The following is a 19,881-nucleotide window of genomic DNA, read 5'->3' as shown; positions in this document are numbered from 1 at the left end:
GAATTAGACTTGGTGGCTTCACAGGTTGAGCTTTCCACTTGGCTGGATCGTGAAGAGCAGAGAATTGCTTCTCAGTCGAAGTTAACTTGGGTTAAATCGGGGGAAGCTTCGTCAGAATTTTTCCGTGCTATGCGAAGTTGAAAGTCCCTTTTTGTTCGTGAAATGAAAATGCAGAATGAATCTATACTCTCATCGCCCGAGGATATTCATGATGGTGTTATTTCTCATTTTCATAATTTTTTAGCAGCAGGGGCGAGTCGTTCTTTGCCTTCTTTGGAGGGGCTGGTTCAAGAGGTCATTTTACCAGAGGATAATGAAGAGTTACGTCAGGTGCCGAGTTTAAATGAAGTTTTTGATGCTCTCCTATTTATTCCTAGTGACAGTAGTCCGGGTCCGGATGGTTTTGGGTCGGGATTTTATCGCGCATGTTGGCATATTATTGGAAGTGAGGTGGTTGACGCAGTAGCTGAATTTTTTAACGGTGTGGATTTTCCCCAATTTTATACGGCCACTTTTTTGGTATTAATTCCGAAAGTGGAAAGTCCTGAAAGTTTTGATAAATTTCGACCGATCAATTTGTGTTCGGTATTTTACAAGATTTGTTCAAAGATATTGGTAAATCGGCTTTCCCCATTGTTAAAAAAAATAATCTCACCTGAACAAGAGGCTTTTATTCCATGTCGGAGCATTTTCGAGAATATTATTTTAACGCAAGAAATGGTCCATAGTATGAATAAATCATGCCATGGTGGAAATGTTATGTTAAAAGTTGATATAGCCAAGGCCTATGATAGTATTAATTGGAAATTTTTGATGCATATTTTACGGGCTTTTGGATTTTCAGAAATAGTTTGCGGTATTCTTCGACAATGTATTACTACTCCTTGGTTCTCGGTGGTGATTAATGGGATTCCTAAGGGTTTTTTTAAAAGTGGAAGAGGGTTGAGGCAGGGTGATCCGTTGTTGCCATATTTGTTTACGATAGTTGAAGAGATTTTTACTTGGTTGATAAAGAGAGAATTGGATCTGGGAAAGATCAAGCCGTTTACTCAGCCTCGAGGTATGCCTATTATTTTACATCTTCTATATGCGGATGATATTGTTTTATTTTCTAATGGGGGAAAAGCTTCAATATGAGCGATTATTAATACTCTGAAAGTCTATGAGGAATGGGCGGGTCAAGTGGTTAATAATAGGAAATCTTCGATTTTCTTTTCCAAAAATGTTTCGGAAGGAAGGCATCGGATGATCTTAAGGATGACGGGGTTTTCGAAAGGGGTTTTTCCGTTCACTTATTTAGGAGTTCCAATTGTTTCCGGTAGGTTGCTTAGTGCTCATTTTGAAGTTATTATAAATAAGATCAGAAATTGTTTAGATGGATGGAAAATTCGTTTATTGTCTTCTGGTGCTCGTCTTTTATTGTTAAAACATGTGATATAGAGTCTCCCAATTCATTGTCTTGCAGTGATAAAAGTACCCAAATCAGTGGTGGATAAAATTCAGAAACTTATGTGCACCTTTTTTTGGGGTATAAAGGAGGGGAAGGAAAAAAAGAAATAGAAGGCTTGGAGTAGTATTTGTAGTCCAGTTTCGGAGGGAGGATTGGTCTCCGTAATCTGCAGGAAGTGCAGAGCTCATTACAAATGAAGTTGGTCTGGAATTTGATTCAAGGAACATCGTTATGGGCGTCATTTTTTAGGAACAAATATGTTGGGACAAAGCATATAACTCTGGTGCCTATGAATAAAGGTTCGATGTTCTGGAAAAATATTATGCAGACGTTGAATAAGGTGCTGGAAAATTCAAGATGGAAGGTGAGGGAAGGAAAAGTTTTTTTTTTAGGGATAATTGGTCTGTAAATGGCCCAATTTATGTACAACAAGAAATTAGTGAGAGGCCGGAGTTATTATTGAAGGATTGTAAAACAGAGAGTGGATGGAATGGAGAGTTATTTTCACAATTAGTGGGAATAGAAAAAGCAGAAGAGTTAATTGAACAACTGGGTTGTCTGAAACACGATAAGGATAAGTTGATATGACTTCAGAATCCAAGTGGGGAGTTTTCTACTAGTAGTGCTTGACAGTGTATTCGGGCAAGAGCTTTGGAAGTTCCTTGGGCTAAATGGGTATGGCATTCGGCTATTCCTAAGAAGATTTTAGTAATAATGTGGAAAGATATGCATGAATGTTTGGCTGTGGATGATAGGATCTGTAAAGTGGGAATTCAAATTGCTTCAAGATGCGATTGTTGTGTACTCAGGGCTTATGAGGATATGAGTCATGTTCTTGCAACAGGGGAATTTGCAGAGAAGATTTGGAGCTTGTGTGTTGTTCAACTTGGCATGAGAAATATGGCTGGGATTAATTGGAGAGGACGGGTAGATAGTTGGCACCGAATTGCTAGAGGGTCCACACAAAAGGGTCAACTGTTGGGTATTATTCTTTCCGTGATTACATGGAGACTATGGTGGCGACGCTGCAAGGCACGGATGGAAGGAAAATTTGAGTCTGTAAGTTCAGTTTGGTGTTCGATATTGCATTGGCTTTCCTGGATTGTCTTGAGGTTGAAGGAGTCAAAAGGAATATCAAGGTGTGATGAAGAAATTTTGAAAAATCTGCAGCTGCCGATTACACAGATATCTCCGTTGGCTATGAAACAAGTAAGGTGGTCAAGGCCAAAGACTGAGTGGTTTAAACTAAATGTAGATGGAAGTTCGTTTGGGAATCCGGGTCCTTCTGGTGTGGGTGGTGTAGTTCGGAATGATAAATGGGAGTTTGTTTGTGGTTTTGTAAAATTTACAAGTCAAAATACTAATAATGCGGCAGAAGTTTTGGGTTTATTATATAGTCTACGGAATGTTCGGGAGTTGGGTATTCGGGATGTGGAAATTGAAATGGATTCTATGTTAGTAATAAAATGGTTACAAGATAAGAAATGTGGGTTGTGGTATCTAGAGGATTATTGGGATGAAATTTTGCATTTATTTGGTGGACTTAGATTTTCTACGAATCATGCATATAGAGAGATTAATGCTGCGGCGGATGGGTTGGCTCGATGTGGTGCCAAAGGTTGTAATGGAGTATGGTTTTCAGTTTCAGATCTACCTGTGGATATTAAATGTATTATTGGATTGGAGAAGTTAGGATGTCCGTATATAAGGAGTGTTCGGATTTAGTTTTTTCTGTTTTGAGTGTGTTGTTTTTTTTCTGGGATGTTGGGATTTGTTTTGAGAGGTGAGGTTGTTGTTTTTTTAATTTGTAATGTTGTTTCCACGGTATTCCTCCGCCATAAGTAAGGGTTTTTTATTAATAAAATTGGGACAGGGCTACTCATGGACATGTGGTCTTGACTCTTAAAAAAAAAAAAAAAAAAGATCGTCTGAGATAAGATGAAACTATTCCATCTTCCAAACAATCCCTAAGACAAAACAGAAAGGCCACCAGAACGTCATACTAGATAGGAGCTTTACTACTCATCATTCGCACAACACACCACATTTATTGAGTTCTAATTAATCTAGAGTTTGGCGTTTGACATCGAATTCAACTTGCCGAGGTGCCAGGTCAAATTGAAGGAAATCTTGCTCAATATTCTCTCTAATCTCAAGAATTGCAGCCATATTTCCACTCCGTTAGCGTAGTTTGGAGCACTGAACAACGTAACCTAACAGGAAATGGAGAAAACACATAATTAGTAACCAACAGAAACAGCATTTTAAAAAATGATTCAGCTTTCCACTCTCGAACCTGACACCAATTGTAGCCTTCCATGACAAGTTGGTGTGAGCTCTAGAAATAAGAGTGAGGCCGTTAGTATGGTTAAACTCATGAGCAGCGATATCCTGTCCAAATGTGTATCCTGCACCTCGAGGAGATATTCCCCACCCACATTGGTCATCGGGGTCAGACCACAAGAGATCACACATGGGACCCTCATGTGGAACCTACTACCATACAAAAAAAAAAATGGGCTTAGATTAGATGAACAAGGCATTACAGCTCATATAAATACTTGCTGACAATATTCCAATGGCAGTTCTTTCATGGAAGACTCAAAGCGGCCACAGAGTGAAGTGAAGTATTACTGGAATCTGTTCTAACTTTCTTTACTATGATTTTATTTGTAAGTAGAGGTAAGTGTGTAAGATGTCATTCAAACAGCTTTGGCTGTTCTAAATACATCGATGTGTTATGCCGGCTACAGGTAATGGATATGGTGACAGCAATGTAATGGGGTATTCCATTGTATGTCCGCTTCCAGACCACAATATCAATTTACAAGGAAGAGCACTGATAAAAGAAAAAACAAACGAGGAAGAATAGTCAGCAGCCAATGAAAATATATATGCAGTAACGCTTCGAATGTACCTCCTGAATACGGTCCAGAGCACAGATTTTATCCAAAGTATCTAAGGATCAGGCCAGGGGATATAGTCCACCGTGCAAGCAGAAGATCTGCAAGTCACAATAACAAATAAACAACATTAGGATATAATAAGCTTGTTAAATGTGATTATGAGCGCGCGGATAATCAAGATAAGATGGCATGCACTATAAAGTTCAAACCTGACTTTCAATTAAATGCTGTGACTGGCAGACAGTCAAAAAGGTCAGTGAAATATCTCCAGATGTTGGCATTTCCATATTTTCTCAAACACTCATCATAAAAACCATACCTGGGGAAAAGAAAGCACCAAGTTAATGACATAAATCAGAATATTGCATTACAAAATAACTATGACTTCTGAACACTAGTCTTCTTCGTTTTTGTGATTATATTAGCATGTTAAACAACTTTGGCTTGCATTATGCTATCCATCACTACAAGAAATTTGACTTTTAAGGACAAAATTTGTTAGGGACTTTCGTCCTTAAAAGTCATTTTTGGAGACGTCTCAAAAAATGTCTGAACTACTAAATTCGTTCGAACGGAAAAATATTCATTCGAACAAGATATTTTGTGACGAACAAAATCGTCTCAAAAAGGAAAATCGTTAGAGCGGAACAAAATATATTCGAACATGGAATTAATGTCCGTTCGAATAGTATATAATCTGTTCGAATAATAATATTGGCGGGAAATTAATTTATTTTTCCCGAGGTAAGTTAATAGCCGTTCGAACTTAAATTTCTTTGTTCAAACGGATAGAGATTCAATTAATTTTTTTATTAGTATGGATTTGTGCATATATTTTTCCATTAAAATAATAAATATTTTATCCATTAATTTGTTATCATTTTCAAAATATAAAAATGTATATATATTATATATTATGATTTGAGGTGAGTTAAAATATTTATAAATTCATAAATTACTTTATGTAATTAACTTCAAAACTTTATAATGATTTCTTTTATGTTAAATTTATATAAATATAACTTTAAAGATAATATCATTTTTTATATTATCAAGAACGGCAAGTAAAATTAAAAAAATAAACAAAATAGTAAACAAGAGAAAGAAAAACCATACATTAATTACATCTCAAATATATAATGTTCAATACAACATAAAAAAGTAAAATAATAACTAAAACGATCATAATTATTGATTCCTTAGTATATCAACATCCTCTTGTAACATTTTAATAGATCATTCTAGATCCCTAAACTTTTCCATGATGGGCTCAACGAACTCCACAAACAGAGCTCATACCTGATCCAAAGTAGCCCCAGGAGGCTGTCTCTCAACAGCGGCAGCACTATTAGAAGCTGGATATGTGGGAGGATCACTAGGCTGTTCTGGTGCAGTCTTCCGCAAGTGCCCCTGGCTCTTGCTGAATGTGATCTTGTTAATGGGCCCCATCTGTGGCGACCTTCGCTCAGTGGCTGACACTGTAACCCCCGATCGGAATAGGAGGTTAGATATCAACAGTGCAAATGGTAGACTACCTCCACTGGAAAAGCGTGACTCCGATTGAATGCGGATGAATAAATACAATGCCAGATCAATGGGATCTCCCTGTGCTATCCGCAGCAAAAATCTGGCTCGATCGATCCTGAAATCAGTGTTGTGTTTTTTTGGATCGATGTTATAGCCAACAATCAAATAAAGCATTCTAAAAAATCCTATACAATCGGCCTGTCGGATCACCTTACTTCCATCATATGGAGGAGCCGATGGGTCTCGCACTAGCTGACGCACCTGATCGTCTGTGAGACCATCATCAGGTAGATCCTCATTCTCACTTCCATCCGAAGTAGCATCCGAATCTACATTCGGGGCTAGTGTGGAGGATGCGGCCGGTGTGTCGGAATCAGATGGTGTAACCGCTAGTCCCCGTGTAGCCGCTGCAGGATTTGCGTCGGCTATACGGGAAATGTCAAGGAACTCAGCAATAATGTGTGGAGAGAAGTTAATACTCACTCCCCGGACTGATATGGTGTAGAACAGAGCATCAGCGCTAAGTTTTCCCATGGCACAGTAGAACTCACCCACCATCTCTGGATATGTAGTCCCCCGCTGCTCACAGATTGGTATCAATCCCCGCTCGGTGAAGATGGACTGTATGCTCCGTCCCTCCCATGAAAGATCGGAGAAGTCAGACAAAATGACTGGACGCTCGACAAGTGTAGACCTCGTCTCCAGAGCATGAGCTGTTGATCCACTACTTTGGCTGGGCTGATCTCTCGCACGTTTTCTTCCGCTGGATGCCATTGATATACTGTTTAACCATAATGAAAGTTAGAATATAATTAACCATAATATTTAAATTATATTATTGAAGAATTATAGTATATTGAACTGAATTGAAATAATTCGTTCGAATAGAACATAGTCTGTTCAAACTAGAAAACTCTATTCGAATGGACTGTTCTGTTCATTCGAATAGAGTTTCTGTTCATTCGAACGAACTTATTTTGTTCGAACAGAAATAATGCTATTTGGCAACTAGGAGTTTGAACGGACTAGAGTTTGTTTGAACGGAAGAAGCCAAACAGAAATGGCTGAGTCGACTCAGCCCTGAACTGAAAAACTTCATATCTAGATGTTATCCTTTGTTTTAATCGGTAGAAATGATTAAGGAGTGAAGCCCAATCATTTCTACCGATTATTTTGATGTTATTTCCACGGAATACACCAAAATGGGTGGATTTCGGATTCGAAATCCATACCCCCCAAACACATCCCATTCGTGCAAAAAACTAAACAATAGAGGTGGAGAGTTGACCAATACCTCTTAGAAGTTCAAATGTGGGGTTCCTACGGCGGTTGAGTGGTAGTTTTCGCGGTGGAGTTAAGGGGCGAACTCGGAGGCTCTCGGTGGTTGCTGGTTCGAATGAGAGAGTTTTGTTTCATTGTATTCGAACTGGGTCTATAATAACCATGGCATCTCGTCAAACTCGATAAATATCCGTTCGAACGGTTATTATGTTAATATATTTATAATTGTATTACTAATAATAATATTCCAAAGTATAAAAGTATAAAAATGAAACTAATAATAGTATTATAATACTTTTAATTAATATATTTAGTATATTATTTTTAAATATATTGTTTCTATTATACTAAGTACATATTAAGAGCATTAACATTGGATTCATCATTTTCATCTTCAAAATTTGGTGAAAAGTACATATTTTTCATAAACTCAAAACCTCCCTATCCAAAACCCCACATTGAATTAGTCATCGGATTCATCAAAATAATAATATAATATGATTTTTTTAATAATAATATTTTTAATTTATTTTTTTCATATTTTACAATTATACTAACTATATGTTAATTAATAATTTAATTTGATACTTAAATTATTGTTTCCCAACTTAAATATATTGTGGCTCAAAATTAGGAAACAATAATTTAAGTAAATAAAATAATAGTTATAGAGTGTGAATAGTGACTCTTCAAATTTGAAGATGAATTGGAATGCACAATTCGTCAAAGTTTCAGATTTTAATGTTTGGTGAATCCAATGCAGTGATTTTAAATATGAATTCATCAAATTTTGAAGATTGAACTCATTTGATGAGTCCAATGCCAATGCTCTAAGAGCACTCTCATTGGATTAGCTAAAGTTAAAGTACATTTTTTATGAATGTAAGATGAATTTAACTTTTAGCTATTCCATTCACATAAATCTCCACATTGGAATATCCATTTTTTTATTATATGACAATAAAATAATGAAAGATGAATTTGACTTTAGCTATTCACATTAAATCTCTACATTGGATTATGAAATTATTTTTAAAAATATTTAATAATTTCAAAAATATTTTAATTTTTTTAATTATGAAATTATTTTATTTTATCATATTTTACTATTCATAATATTATATATTAATTACTAATCATAATCTAGTTAAATTATAGGTTAAAAATAGAAACTAGAAAGACATTGATGGAGACCTCGGGAGAGAGAAACAAATGATATAAAATAAATTTAATGAATAAACATTGTCTTTCAAATTTAGAAATTACTTTAGAAGTTTCTGTAGCTATATTCCAAATATTTGGAATATAGCTATTCCAATGTAATACATTTTATGATTCAATAGATAAATTCTCATTGGATTTAGCTTTTAGCTAATCCAATGAGAGTGCTCTAAGTACTTAGTATAATTACAATGGCTGAATTATATAGGTACTATATATAAGTTATGATAACTATACTCCTATAGTTTATATAATATTATAACACTAACTATAGTTACTAGTTATATAACTGCAGTGTAAGTATTATATATAGTTACTATACGGCTATAGTAGTTATTAACTATAGTAGTTATATGTTATATAGGTACTACAGTGTAAGTATTATATATAGTTACTATATAGTTATAACTATTATAGGTTATGATAACTATACAAGTTAATATAATTAATATAAATATAGATATATTGGATATTAGCTATATAGCTACTACAATGTAAGTATTATATAGTTACTATATATATAGTAGCTATTAGTTATATAGCTACTACAGTATAAGTATTATAAACTACAAGTTAAAATAATTAATATATATAGTAGTTATTAGTTATATAGCTACTACTATTATAAGTTTTGATAATTATACAAGTTATCATAAGTACTATAGTTAAAATAGTTACTATAGCTACTTCAGTATAAGTATTATAAGTTATGATAACTATACAAGTTATCATAACTATAGTAACTAGTTACTAGTTTCTATTATAAGTTACTATAACTATAGTTATTATAGATTATATCACAAGATAGTAAGTTATATAATATATAGTGCAAAATTAGAAGACTAAAAGTATATATATATTAATAAGTACTATATATTAATAGTTAGTATATAGTATAAGTATTATATTAACTATTAGACTTGTAGTACATTATATATTATCAATTATAATATAAAATAGTTGGTAAAATATATAGTTATTATATAGTATATAATATTAAAATATTTTGTGATTGGTTCGAACCCAAAAAGTCTCGTTCGAACGGTGTTATCTCGTGGAATGTGTTTGGAAGGAAACTTCGCGCCAAATACTCTGAATATTAGTTTATTCGAACGTCAAAATTCATCATTCGAACGCTCTGCAAGAAACAGTGTTACGAAAATACCCTTTGAGGTGGTCTACATTTGAAGAATATGCCAAGGAATATTCTGATTTGTTAGTTCGAACAACAAAATGACACGTTCGAACATGAAATAAATAGAGGTAGAATTGGCGCCTACTCGAAATTTTCGTGTTCGAATGAGTAAATTTCCAGTTCGAACGGGACTTCACAGATTCATATACCTGAACCTCCCGTTCATTTTCACAGTTGATGAATGTTTAATAGGAGGCAAAGCACGGCTTTATGATTTTGTGTGTGTGAAAGTGTTGTGGAGAGAGAGATACTCACAGACTTAGTGAGAGAAGTGATTCTTGAGAGAGAGAGGAGAGGTTCGAACAAAAGGTATGTTTTTTTTTTCTATGTTTTTTTGTATTTCGAGTTTCATTAATGTTAGTTTATTGCACATGATCTAGGTTTTCTCATAATGTGTTTTCTACTTATATAGGTATTGTGGATTGATACTTTTGTTTGGATTGCTTAAATTTAAGGTAATATTTATAATTTTTAGATTTTTGATAATTTATAGTTTTTAATTAATTATGTTAAGATGCATGATGTATATTTGTGTTTGTGCAATCCCATTTAAATTGGGCATTCTAGCAATATACATCTTATGAAATTGTGATTGTGAAAATTGTGTTTTGTGGCAAAAATTTTCTCTGTTTCATGTCTGGAATCTGGGTTTGTCCCGTTCGAACGCTATAACGTTAATTCGAACGGGATCCTGTGGGAGTAGAATATTGTTCAAACAGAATCCAAATATAACAAAAATTATAAATGAATAAAATATAAAAATATATATTAATTTAATATAATTACAACATAGTTTATATAAAATTAAATTAGAAACTTAAAATATAGATATAACATAGCAATTGTTAATAGTTAAATTAATGTATAAAGCTTATAAAAAATGTAATTTAAAAATAATATAGTATAATTAAAAAATATTATGCACTAAAATTAAATTAGAATGTAGCAATTGGTGATTAATTAGGAATGTAATGTTGCAATGTATTTGTGATTTGGAATGTGATTTCATTGTATAATTGTATTATGAGTTAGATAGTTTTAAATTTTAGAATTATTTTTATATGTACTTAAACCTTAGACCCGTTCGAGAGTTGTGGCCAAATTTTCTCTTAAAAAATGTTTGGGTACAACTCTTGAATTATCCAAAGTGCACAGTTTGAGATTCTATTATCTATACGACAGATATATTCAGTTTAAACTCTTGTGTTAGTCAATTAAAATTTTGGTTCAACGATTCCTTACATTCTTCGGGTATATGGTCTGTATGTTTCTCGGCCCATTAATAGGGTTGACGACTTATCATGACTAGCATACTTGAAGAATAGTAGGGAAATGATGCCGAAATTTGTACTAATATTAGAGTTTAGGACTGAGTATATATGCGATATAGATAATAGTATTTCGAATGGAATATGATCAACTACCTTGTAAAAATTGAATTTTTTTATAGTGTTTATCCTATAAATTTTGTGTTTTTTGATAGAAATCCGACAAGTAACAGAAATACAATGGATAAAAGTTGGATGCTACTGAGAGATAGACTTGGGCGAGACTATTAGGGTATGCACAAGGGGTGAAGTTTTTTATAAAGTTTGCTCGCATAAGTGTTGACAGTTGAGGATTTATAAGATGTCCGTGCAAGAAGTGCAAAAATCTTAGTTCTTATAACTTGGTGTTAGTGGATGATCATTTATTTGTAAATGGAATTGATCCTAAATACTCAACTTGGGTCTTACATGGCGAACCATTTCTCAAAGTAGTTAGATTTAGCAGTCAGACCAATCAAATGGAGGAGGGTAACGACATCGACATAGACGACATTAATGTAAATAATCGTGATGACAGTGATGATAATGGAGAGGATATGACTGAGATGTTAGGCGATCTGGGGGCAGGAATATTTGGAATGAGAGATGGAGAAGGAACATCTGCACAATCATTTTAGAGTAATGATAATTTTGCAAGACTGTGGGAGGATGCACAAAGAGAGTTGTACGAGGGGTGCACTCGTCATAGCAAGTTGTCTTTTACGGTGAGGTTGCTTCATATTGAGTCTATTTGTCGTATTTCTGCCAAGGCCATCGACATATGGCTAGAATTATTTAAAGAGGTTCTTCCTCAGGATAACGTAGTATCCCGTAATTTTTATGAAGCGAAGCAATTGAAGCGAGGGCTAGGATTTGATTATAATATCATCCACGCTTGTAAAAATGATTGTGTTCTCTACTGGTAGCAATATGCAGAATTAGACTCATGCCCAGTGTGTCATGAGTCAAGATGGACATCCGATAAACGTAATGTACCCCATAAAGTGTTAAGACATTTTCCGTTGATTCCTCGACTTCAAAGATTGTTTACAATGGAAGAAATTTGACGTCGAGTATCTATGATTTGCTGAAGAACCTCGTAATATACGTTTTGGTTTAGCAACGGATGGTTTTAATCCATTTGGTAACATGAGCACTTCTCATAGTACTTGGCCTGTCATATTAATGCCTTATAACTTGTCACCTTAGAAGTGTATGAAGGATCCATATTTTATGATGACTCTACTGATACCAGGGCAAAGGTCACCAGGGAATGGATTAGATGTATATATGCAATCACTGATTGTAGAGTTGAAAGAGTTGTGGGATCAGGGTGTTAGTACATATGATGCAGCCTCGTCGGGAGAGTTCAAGATGCATGCTGCAGTGATGTGGAGAATAAATGATTTTCCTGCATATGAAAATTTGTCTGGGTGGAGCACCAAAGGTAAAATGGCTTGTTCTGTTTGCAATAAACATACACAGTCTCAATGGTTGAGTCATGGTAGGAAATTATGTTTTATGGGATATCGTCTTTATTTACCACATAATCATAGATGGCGTACAAATAGAGCGATGTTTGATGGAAGGGTTGAGTGCAGGGCATCACCGCCAAAGTTGACTGGCAATGATATTATCGCCTAGTTGAGGGATGTTTCAGAAAATAAATTTGAAAAAGATTTAAGGGTTCGAAAGAGAAAATGACAAGCAGTTGAGTTAAATTGGACAAAACAAAATATTTTCTTTGAATTGTCATACTGGTCTACCTTGACACTACGCCACAATTTAGATGTTATGCACATCGAGAAAAATATATGTGAGAATATATTGGGCACTTTGATGTCAATAGAAGGGAAGACAAAAGATATAACTAACTCTCGTAAAGACTTAAAGGAGATGGGGATCAGACCGGAGTTGCATTTGCAAGATAATGAATCGTCAGCTTATATGCCCATCGGATGGTATACACTTTCAAATGATGAGAGAAAGAAATTTTGTAATTGGTTTATGAAAATCAAATTACCCGATGGCTATACTTCAAACATGACAAGATGTGTTCGAACATATGATTGGAAGATAACTGGTCTTAAAAGTCACGACTGTCATGTATTTCTACAGTGTCTGTTGCCGGTTGGTGTGCGTGGAAAGCTTACTCGAGATGTTTGTACAGCTCTCACAAAATTATGGGAATTTTTCAGAGATATTTGTAGTAGAACGTTGAAAGTTGATGCATTGTTAAAAATGGAAGCTGACATTGCAGTAATATTGTACAAATTGGAGAGTTTGTACCCACCTTCATTCTTTGATGTAATGGTTCATTTGGCTGTGCACCTACCTCGTGAGGCTTTACTCGCTGGCCCGGTTCAGTATAGATGGATATATCCTATTGAACGATTTTTGGAAAAACTTAAGCGATCTGTGGGGAATAAAGCTCGTCCAGAAGGTTCGATTGCAGAGTCATATATTGATAATGAGTGGCATACCTTTTGTTCAATGTATTTTCGTGGGGCTGATACTAGATTTACAAGACCAAACCGAAATTATGAAGGTGGGCGAGAGATGGGAGTCTTATCGACATTTACTGTATTTTTCCAGACCATGCGTCCCATAGACGCTACGATCTATGTTCGCAAGAGTTTAAAAGAGCTCGATGGTATGTCTTGAATAACTGTGCAGAGATTGATCAGTACTTAAGGTTAGTGATGATTCTCTAAATCACTATTATCTTTAAGTTTATGTAAAATAATATAGTATAACTTCATACAAATTAAACATGAACATGAACATGCACATTGAACATATACAACTACTTCGCTCGAATGGTGTAACTGACGTAGAAAAGACGCAAGAAGAGGAATTTGCCTCGTGGTTTGAACATACGGAATTATTGTTAAGTTCCATTTTATAATACAAATTTCATACCACTAAACTCTACTTTTTTTGTATATAATAATATTTATTGATATAGGTTGTATTGAAATATGGTGAAAATTCATCAGAAATCTCACCAGAACTGTATGCTCTAGCATGTGGTCCGTCCAGACGGGCTTTCCAGTACTCAGGATGTTTGGTGCGTGGATATAGATTTCACACAACTGATAGAGAAAGATATAGGAAAACTCAAAATTGTGGGGTCGTAGTCGAAAGAAGCCATGGGGATGATAATATTAACTTCTACGGAATTGTGGAAAATATCATAGCGTTAAAGTATGTGGGGGGATATCTGGTCTGGTTGTTTAAATGTAATTAGTGGGATGTCTCAAATCCTAGGTTGGGAGTGCGTAACGATGATTATTTTGTGAGTATCAATACATCTCGCACATGGTATGAGGACGATCCTTTCGTTCTCGCTTGCTAAGTGAATCAAGTTTTTTATTTAGATGATCCGGAGTACGGAAACCCATGGCGGGTAGTGGAGAAGTTTGCACCAAGAAATGTATATGATTACATTCTAGAGGCAGACAAACCACATGAAGAAGTTGATAGTCCAGCAAATAAAGAAGCATATCAAGAAAGTGAAGTAGGCATCAATCTATTTGTTGATTTGAGCCAATATGATATGGTTCCATTACGTAGAGAAGATGTTCAACCCGAAGTAATTGAGGGTGAAATATCGAAAGAAGATGAATCAACTGAAGTGTCTAGTGATGATAAGGGCGACTGGTCCAGCAAAACGGATAGTGAATGGATTTCAAACATGAATTTCTGTAAGTAATATTAACATGTAAATATCTTTAACGATTGTTTGAATAATAATTTGTTAAATAGATATGCCTTCCAAACGCAAAACAACACGTGTGCCATCCCCATCCATTATTGACTCCCCGTGTGGTTCACCTGTCATCAATAGTGAGCCAACATCACTAGGCTCAGAATAAGGTATTTTATCAAATTAGATATTATATTTTATGTTCAATTTAAGTAATATATATATAAAATAAATTAATTTAATTAAAAAGTTATGCTTTAATTGCTGTATATATAGCTGTTGTAAACAAGCGTCGATGTAGAGGCATTACGAGGGGTGTCTGCATAGAGAAAGTAAGGAAAGTTGGTAAAATCAAAGTTGACATTCCTGATGATCACACCGGTGGCTCTGGAGATTCGACAGTGGGGCTTGCTTCTTATGTTGATACACTTACTCCCACGTATGTACCGATTTCTACATCATCTTGGTCTAAAGTTCCTCAAGATGTGAAAGACCACATAAAAAATCGTTGTTTGGTAATAACCTACATCTCAAGCAACTAAGTCTATAACATGTTACTTTCAACTTATTTTGTATTTATAGTAATTATTTATAATTTTTGAAAGGATGAGTTCGAGCTTAATTTTGGCCGAAGAGAGGATCGATTAACGGTTGAGGAACTGATGTCGAATGTATTTCGGAGGTACAAAGGTCGATGTAATGCACGTTATAAGAAGTTCAGTACTACAATAGAGGCACGCCAAAATCCATTTCAAAATATTCCACAAAACGAATGGGAGAAAGTTTGTGATATGTTTGAAGACCCTGCTTATCAAGTAATATCGCTGCTGCCTTTTTTTAATAATATATCACAGATGTATTAAACATATAGACAAATATTTTTTTCTTTTAGCAATGGAATACTGTGAACAAAGCAAATAGATCAAATTTAAAGATAAACTATCATGCATGTTCTCCATCTTTTCATCGTTTGTCTAACAAAATGGTAAGTTATTTTAGTGCCTGTTAAATATTAACATATAATACACATTTTCTGATTTAAGTTCTAATATAGATTTTCCTTTTACAAAAAGAAGAAAGTTCTGGTGACTATGATTTGACCCAATTGTATACTAAAACACATAAAAATCGTGATGGTGTTTGGGCCAGTCCCCGAAGCAGAGGTAAATTATGTAAGTTTAAGTTTTTTTAGTTTCATTGTCACATAATATTTTTGTTACTTATACTAACTTTAATGTTTTTATTTTTGTAGGACAAGATGATATCTCTTAAGGAAACTGCTGCGGATCCATCTGATGCATCATCTGTCAATGATGCTCAGATCCTTTCTCAAGTTCTTGGATCATGTTCTGGATATTTGAGGGGTTTAGGACGTTGCGTAAAACCATCCTCATCATCATCATCATCCTATTCTCGAGCCAAATCGAATGACGACAAGACTAAGGAATTGGATGAAGCAGCACTTGAGATAGAACGATTGAGGTCCAAGGAAAAAGAGCTGCTGGCCCGATTAGATCAATCAGCGGATTTGGAGGCGAGATTAGAAGAGAGGATGCATTTGAATAACTAAAAATGGTTTGAACAATTCCAGTCAATGATGTCCCAAAACTCTATGCCACCACCATAGTCTTCAAATTTATCTTTTCTTTAATTGCTATAATGATGTTCCAAAACATTTGAACAATTGATGTTTGAATTACAAATTGTGTAATCTTAATATGATATTTTTAATTAAATTCTGATCTGCATGATTAATAAAATTCGAACGATAAATTACCATTTGTAATTTCATTCGAATCAAAATAGACCCATTTGAACGAAAACTACCACATTCGAACGACAAAAGAGAAATACGGACGTTCGAACTATAAATTATTTGTTCGAACAACAGTTATGTGCAAAATCCCGTTCGAACAGATATAATTTTTGAAAATAAAATTTCTTTTGAACAGACATAATTTTTGTTCGAACACAAGTCATTTGAAAAATTTATTAGTTCGAACACATAAAATTTATTCGAACACTCCATTCGTTCGAACATGATCAAATATAGACATTAGTTCGAATGAATATTTCATATTGTTCGAATGGACATCTCGGTTCGGACGGAGAAATATTCCATTCGAACATTATATTGAGACAAAATCGGTTCGTCTAAAAAAAATTATCCGTTCGAACGGTTTCGACTGGATCCGCTCAATTTCGTCTCTAAAAATGATTTTTTGAGACGAATTTTGATTTTCGTCTACAAAAAATTTTTTAGACGGTCTTTCCGAGATAAATTTGAAATGAAATTTTTTCGTCTCCAAATATAATTTGAGATGAAAATTGTGTTTTTTGAGACAAAATTTGTTATCTCAAAAAACATAATTTCTTGTAGTGCATTCATGTTTCTCTTCTCTTATAACATAAAAGATTTAGTTTTTTTATTTATTTTTTATTTACTTGTAAAATAAATAGCTTTCATTATTGAACAAGTGAAGTGAAAAAACAAGTTTCTGTAATTTCAAGATTGCTGAACATAAGCTTTACTTGTTGTATGTTAAAAAAAAAAAGGGGCTTTTATTTATAGCTTGTTATTTGATTTGGGCTCAGTAGTTGTTAATAGAATGATTGCTACCTATCAAAAAGAAAAGTTTGGATTTAGTAGTTGAAGGCCTTTTAGGTTTAGGATGAGACAAAAATGTAATCGTGTTTGTCAAACAAATAGTGCACTTATTAGAATTTATGATTATCGAATGCAACCGCTAGCTCCTCTAAATAACTCAAGAAAGTTCAAATACTATTCCCGAACTACTGTTCATTGCCTAGGAACAGTTGCACAAACCCTAGACTTTCCCATCTGTTGCATCTTCAAATTCTATCCTTCCCTAATATTTTGCAGTCTTCTCCCAAAAACAAAACCTTAGTCTCAGCTATCCCATCCCCTACAAACCTCTACGGTCAAATAAACCCTAGCTAGTCTGAAGGTCCTTCATTGCAGTTGTCCTATGCCAACAGCTATCTTACATGATGTAATAAATAATTCATTTACATTTAGGATTTAGGGCTAATTGCCTAATATAAATATCAGATCAAACATTTGCTACAAGAACAATGACAAAATTTAAAAGCGTAAACGCTATTTTATTGCATTTATTTCAAAAAGGGCGAGAGCTTTGGTGAGAAGGATTGTCACCCCATTAGTCTAGTCAATGAGATTTATAAAATCGTTTATAAAGTTTTGGCCAATTGTTTGAGTATTGTTACGGAGATGATTGTTTCGAAATCTCATAATACTTTTGTTAAAATGAGACAAATTTTAGATTTTGTTTTAAATGCAAATAAATGTTTGGATAGTAGAATTAAATCGGATGTGCTGGATATTTAATGCAAGCTTGATAAGGAGAAGGTTTATGATCATGTCAACTAAAATTTCCTATTTATCTATTAGGGAGAGGTGGTGTGGCTAGATAAAACATTGTGTGTTTTTTTTTTATAGGTAAACGGTTAAATTATATTAATACGAATAGGCATAGCCTAAGTACACAGGAGGTATACAAGAGATAACACTTATTTAGGAGGAAGAAATAAAAATATGAAAATCGAGACCATTGAAATCTACAACTTTGGCCAAAAGAAATAGAGTTCTAAATAATAGTAATCTTATCTCATCCAATTAATGATCTCTATCTTCGAAAGTTCAGTCATTTCGTTCGGCCATTGAAATCTACAGCTTTACCCATAATGCTTTATCAATCTCGCAAAGTAGTAGAAGATGATCTATAGTCTCACCACTTTATTTACACATACAACACCATTCCACCACTATCACTCGACGTTTCTGTAAGTTTTCCATCGTCAAAATCTTTCTCAGAGATGTTGTCCATCCAAAAAATGCTGCCCGAGGGCCTTATTTCTCCAAATTCTTCTCCATAGAATATGATTATTCTATGGTTATGTGAGGGCCTTATAGAAAGAACAAACTGAAAATATACATTTTCTGGTAGTTATCCACCACAAAGTATTAGCTCCTTAAGTGCTCGGTCTCATGGAGTATAAGAGTTGGAAGAAATCTACAAAGTTGCTGACTTCCCAATCTTGGGCCGCCCTCACATTCCACTAGAGTTAATCACCATCCCTCTCCATGAGGTCTACCACTGAAGCTTCTTTCTCACGTGAAAGTATGAACATTGTAAGGAATGAGTTCTTGAGAGCTCTATCTCAACACCATTTTTCGTGCCAAAATTTAGTTCTTGAGCCATCTCCCATCACAATTCTAGCATGATGCGCAAACTCCCAACTCTGATCATCCAATGTGCTTCCACATACCCATGCCATAAACCCCACTTACCTCCTTAGAGTACCATCCCCCCCACCCCGCCCCGCGAAGCCTCCATATTTTTAATCAATCATCGATTTTCATAAAATTTTGCGTTCCGTATTATAGCATTAGAACCATTTCCCAAGTAAAGCACAGTTGAACACCCTCAGATTTCTAACTTCCAAACCATTAGAAGAGATTGAGGAGCATATCTTGTCCCATTTGACCAAATAAAATTTAAATTCATCTTTAAGTCCGCTCCAAAAGAAGTCACGATGCAGTTTCTTAATATGTGCCACTACACTCACATGAATTAGGAACAAGGATAAAAAAAATATGTAGGTAGATTGCCAAGAGTGCTTTTAATTAAAGTAATACTACCACCTTTCGACAAATACAATCTCTTCCAACCTACCAATCTTCTCAATTACTGCATCCCAAATAGTTTTAGACCTGATGGCGGCCCCTAGAAGAAGCCCAAGTTAATTCATAGGGAAAGAAGAGATCTTACAACCAAAAGTGTTAGCCAATAGCTGGATATTACGAACATTGCCAACTAGAACCAACTATGACTTGGATAAATTCACTTTCAACCCAAAAATAGCCTCAAAGCAAAGTAGAAATGCCCTTAGTGCCTGACTCTGGTTTAGATCTGCCTCACAAAAAATAAGGGTATCTTCTAAAAATAACAAATGGGAAATGTGAAGAGTACCTCGATGTATGTCACCAACAGAAAAACCAACCAAAAACCCATTGTTAACCATCCCTAATATCATTATGCTACATGCCACCATTACTATGACAAAGAGAAGTGGGGACATGGGATCCCCTTGCCTTGGACCTCAGGAGCTGTTAAAAAAACCAACTAGGTAGCCATTCACCAAAATTGAGAACCGTGCTGTCGATATGCACCACCTAATCCATGTGCACCACCTCTCCTCAAAACCACACCTCCCAAGCAAATACAACAAAAAATCTCAGT

The 19,881-nt window shown here is 34.7% G+C and overlaps 1 pseudogene; it reads right to left on the bottom strand.

Moving 5' to 3' along the window:
* Nucleotides 1–3,511: 3,511 nt before the first annotated feature.
* Nucleotides 3,512–6,441, bottom strand: LOC121234613 (annotated as a pseudogene).
* Between the last annotated feature and the right edge of the window lie 13,440 nt (nucleotides 6,442–19,881).

Source organism: Juglans microcarpa x Juglans regia, chromosome 6D, assembly GCF_004785595.1.
Source record: "Juglans microcarpa x Juglans regia isolate MS1-56 chromosome 6D, Jm3101_v1.0, whole genome shotgun sequence".
Taxonomy (NCBI): Eukaryota; Viridiplantae; Streptophyta; class Magnoliopsida; order Fagales; family Juglandaceae; genus Juglans; species Juglans microcarpa x Juglans regia.
The sequence above is the reverse complement of the archived record's forward strand: the minus strand, read 5'-3'. Positions and strand labels throughout refer to the sequence as shown.